Source organism: Clupea harengus, chromosome 12 (genome assembly GCF_900700415.2).
Source record: "Clupea harengus chromosome 12, Ch_v2.0.2, whole genome shotgun sequence".
Lineage (NCBI taxonomy): Eukaryota > Metazoa > Chordata > Actinopteri > Clupeiformes > Clupeidae > Clupea > Clupea harengus.
Window position 1 is genome coordinate 28,078,167 of NC_045163.1, and position 4,906 is coordinate 28,083,072.

General features: G+C 41.4%; 1 protein-coding gene across 1 annotated transcript in view; it reads left to right on the top strand.

Annotated features, from left to right (window-relative positions):
• Positions 1 to 4,144: 4,144 nt before the first annotated feature.
• Positions 4,145 to 4,906, top strand: part of plpp5 (phospholipid phosphatase 5) — a 17,948-nt gene continuing 17,186 nt past the window's right edge. The window contains exons 1-2 of the mRNA XM_031578033.2: positions 4,145 to 4,348; positions 4,877 to 4,906. The exon at positions 4,877 to 4,906 is cut by the window's right edge and continues 74 nt beyond it. The gene's annotated coding sequence lies outside the window, so the exon portion shown is untranslated. The remainder of the gene's footprint in view (positions 4,349 to 4,876) is intronic.

Genomic DNA, 4,906 nt, shown 5'->3' on the forward strand with positions numbered 1-4,906 from the left:
CATTTTCCTTTGAGCATCATTGAGTTCACTCTCCTTATATGAGACTGCTAGCGGTGCCAATGGAAACCAGGACTCTCTTGGCCACAAGAACAGCAGCGCTATCTCCAGTTGGAGTAGCTGTGATGCCTCCATTTTATTTTTTATTTTTAATTTTTTTTATAGTAGTTCTTATCATACTTTGTGATTTGTGCATCAGGTATCGTTCAGTGGTCATTTTTTATTATGTAAATATAATCTGAATCATCTGTATTTTTCTTTTTACTTTGAAACTTGACGACAGATTCATTTCCCATACAAAGAAGCTGTACGATAATGTTTTTTTTTATATATATATATATACTTATGTACCCCGCCCGGGACACCTTTCGAAGACATCCTCCTTCCCACCGCCGCACAGTCCACACAGTATTCAAGTGCTTATTGACAGGCCTCGCTATGTTGTTGTCCAACCACGTTTGTTGTCTTAATTGCCCTCTTGGAACAGGACAGGAGGAGAACCTGGCCTCGCCCTCCGATCGGTGACCTGACGTGACGTGGCGTTGTTAGACTGGCGAGCGTCACGGGGGGGGGAGGGGGGGTGAGCTGTACAGTACCAGCTTAGTGTAGCATATCTTTCTGTGACTTAATACGCTTCCTGTGTACCACATACCGCAAATCTCAACAGTGTCCATAGGTCATGTCAATGATTTAAAAAAAAAAAAAAAAAACTGTCAAAAAAGGAAAACTTCTTTAAAAAGTTGTATCGTAAGAACTCATAACGTAGGAGGTTTGAGTCGCTGCTGTGCTGTGCAGTACTGGTTCCAAAAACTCATTCGTTTTCCCAGAGGTTGTATTTTTAGCAGAGGCTCATGGGTAAAAGTTGCGGGGCGTTTTTTTTTTTTTTCCTCATTGTTCATTGGTGATTGCCTGTTTGTGTGCGCTGTTTTTAGACCCAGGAAGGGATGGAAGTTGCGTAACTATGGCGTTGACCTGTGACCTTTTTTTTTGTTTGTTTTGGATACTGCTGCGCAATGTGCTAAGCCCTACGGAAAAGGGACCCTGATTACAATGACCCTAAAATAATTATAACATGATTACCAACATGTGACGTCACTTTATTCACAGGAAGGAGATGCTGGTTAGAGGCTGGGGTTACTTGAAGTGTGTTTCTGCTCTCTCTGTCTGGCTCTCTCTTCTCATTGGGCAATGTCCAACGGCAGAGTTGGGATACTGTGTGCTTCGAAGTGCGTTGTTGTAGTAGACCCATGGCATTGGATAACACGATACTGTTTGTGACGAAGGGAATAGCGTTAATGTCAACTGTGAGGGTAACCCTATTGTCAGGTCGAGAGATTCGGGGTGGAGGACAAGTGACATTGTGCTGCTACTACCAGCCTTGTACGCTTTTTTTTTTTTTCCCCTCCTTTTTGTTTTGATTTCACTTTTACAAGAAGTGCACCAATCAGCACTTTCAGTTTGTTCACATTGGCCTTTCAGTGTTTAGTTGGTTTGTTTTTGTTTTGATGTGCTTTAATTGTGATGCTCCATTACCTAACTGTACAGCTTAAGAGTATGCTCTAAGAGGTATTCAGCTTACGAGTATGCTCTAAGAGGTATCAGCTTAAGAGTATGCTCTAAGGGGTATCAGCTTAAGAGTATGCGCTAAGAGGTATCATCTTAAGAGTATGCTCTAAGAGGTATTCAGCTTACGAGTATGCTCTAAGGGGTATCAGCTTAAGAGTATACGCTAAGAGGTATCATCTTAAGAGTATGCTCTAAGGGGTATCAGCTTAAGAGTATGCTCTGAGAGGTATCAGCTTAAGAGTATGCGCTAAGAGGTATCATCTTAAGAGTATGCTCTAAGAAGTATTCAGCTTAAGAGTATGCTCTAAGAAGTATTCAGCTTAAGAGTATGCTCTAAGAAGTATTCATCTTAAGAGTATGCGCTAAGAGGTATTCAGCTTAAGAGTATGCTCTAAGAGGTATTCAGCTTAAGAGTATGCGCTAAGAGGTATCATCTTAAGAGTATGCTCTAAGAGGTATTCAGCTTACGAGTATGCTCTAAGGGGTATCAGCTTAAGAGTATACGCTAAGAGGTATCATCTTAAGAGTATGCTCTAAGGGGTATCAGCTTAAGAGTATGCTCTGAGAGGTATCAGCTTAAGAGTATGCGCTAAGAGGTATCATCTTAAGAGTATGCTCTAAGAAGTATTCAGCTTAAGAGTATGCTCTAAGAAGTATTCATCTTAAGAGTATGCGCTAAGAGGTATTCAGCTTAAGAGTATGCTCTAAGAGGTATTCAGCTTACGAGTATGCTCTAAGAGGTATTCATCTTAAGGGTATGCGCTAAGAGGTATTCATCTTACGAGTATGCTCTGAGAGGTATCAGCTTAAGAGTATGCTCTGAGAGGTATCAGCTTAAGAGTATGCTCTAAGAAGTATTCATCTTAAGAGTATGCGCTAAGAGGTATCATCTTAAGAGTATGCGCTAAGAGGTATCAGCTTAAGAGTATGCTCTAAGAGGTATTCATCTTAAGAGTATGCTCTAAGAGGTATCATCTTAAGAGTATGTTCTAAGAGGTATTCATAGAAAACAAGAGGCACTTTCGTTAAACCATTGATATTTCCCCCCCCCATGAAGAATTGCATTTTGGGGGAATCAAAATGAAAATATCTAGACATTTTAGTATAGGTATGGTGAAATATCATCTAATGCAGACGGAAAAAGTTTGTTCCCCTTTAAAGTTGCAGGACGGCAGAACTCCCCTCTTGTTGTATTGCAGCCTAGTTATATCCATGCCTTTTGAGTACAAGCATCATGTCATGGACTCCATAGCATATACCAAATTAACAAGGTTTTGAGCTGCCAAACAGATCCATTCCCAAGGCCCCCTAGAGGTTTCAAGTATTAACCTTGACCTAGCCGCAGTGTCAGAGATCGGAGAGAGGAGAAATCTAGCCAAATGATTAAGCTTGACCTAGCAGCAGTATCAGATCGGAGAAATCTAGCCAAATTCTATTTGCTGACTTGTCAGTGTTGCCATAATGGGTTTGTTTCACATACACACCATTCACTCCCAGTCTTAATTTAGCCACCCACACAGTATTGAGAGTAAGCATAGATGTACTACACTTTTTAAGTTGTCTCTTAATGTCTTGTTTATGCGTGCACCATATGTACATCTTGTATTCTGTTTGATGTGTGTGTGTGTGTGTGTGTGTGTGTGTGTGTGCGTGCGTGTGTGTGCGTGCGTGCGTGTGTGAGTGAGTCAGAGAAAGGGACAGTGGTTAGTGTCAAGAGCCTCTTGTGGCCGTCCTGTCATACTGGTGACAGGCCGTAGAGTTGGAAAAAAAAGGGTGAAATGGCCACACCAGCTCCACTGAACGATGATTTTTTTTATTGTGTATTCATTTCACATTCCTTTGAGAAAAACTGTTTACTAAATCTTGCAACTGGACAAAACTAGTTTCTGTTTTTGTGTAATGTATGTTTTGTGTCAGTGTAAAATGTCACCACAAGCATTGGATTGAAGTATACGCTCCCTCTGAATAAAAACTATCATACACGATATGGCTTGGGTAGAATGAATGTCCTCGCCCAGTTTTATAAAATTATATATATTCATGAATAGAGGTTTTTTGGCTATATTACTTAGCCTTGTAATAGCATTGTGTAAACAGAATGATGCGTGTCCGATTGTACATATTAGATGGCAACAAATCCAACTGTCATTCTATTGTTAGTGTCAACACAATGCCTGTAACATATTGCTTCTGAATGTTTGTGACTGTAGGAAACATTTTTGTACATTTCTTTTATCTGTACGATTTTTCATTTGACCTACTTCTGAGATGTTTTTTTTCTTCAGAATTCTTAATTTATTCTGAGAGTACTTTTAAGTAACATTCCACAGATTTAGTCGGTTATTCAGCCTTGCCTGGTTTGACTTCAATAAAACTGTTCTGAATGTTCCTGTTTGAAGCACAATTCATTTAGTTTGCCACGTGAACGCCTGATGTCATGGCAGTTGCATTTATATTGTAATTAACTTTCGATCGCCCAAAATTATCCAAAGTAAGACGTCATTGTGTGACGGTGTATCGTGCACAAAAGAACTGAGCCCCGTAGAGTTTCGGTGCAATACTTGTAATAGCCTATAGATGTCGCTTTCAAAATATGACGTGGTAGTGTTTCATTTACCGTCAGAAAGGAACCTCTCCATCGGTGATTTCTAATGCGGCAGGTCTCGTTACAGTAGCATTTGACATGATCATTAACACGAGGTAGTGCGATCTGTACCGCTAACGCCTGCTTTGGACAACCGACTACATCATCAGTCGGTTAAGAAGTCAAGGGGCGCGTCGGCAGGTCTGTATGAGAGAAAAACCCGCCGGACAGCGGGGGAAAGGAGTGCTGCTAACGTATTCACGGAAATGTTTCGCTGCTAGGTTCAGCACAGATGTGGCGCTCGCAGCTGGGGGGGTCTATCCTGTTCTGTTTTGCCTTCTCCGACGATGCTAATCCTTGTTTTTGGGGCGCCTGCTATGTTTCTTTGTCAAGCTTTAAGTACGTTGGGGGTCGAAGTATTGAAACGTGTCATGTTTGCATTGGGTCTGCTGTGCCCCGCGTTTCTCTTGAAATACTCCGTCCGCGGTGTTCTTACATTAGAGCCTGTGTACACTAGACTGCAATTGTGTGTAGCACCTTAACGATGCAGCGTTACGCACATCACGTTGTCTTGAAGGAATATTTCTTTGAAGGACTGACCTATCATCTAGCCACTGGCGATATATGCTATGTATGCAGTTGTCTCATCATGATATCAGTGCATACCAAAGATGTTTGGTGGTTTGTGACATCTCTGTCATCTCCCCTGCTCCTCTGTTGTCTGTGCAGGCGAGGAGAGTTGATGACGACCTTGAGTTG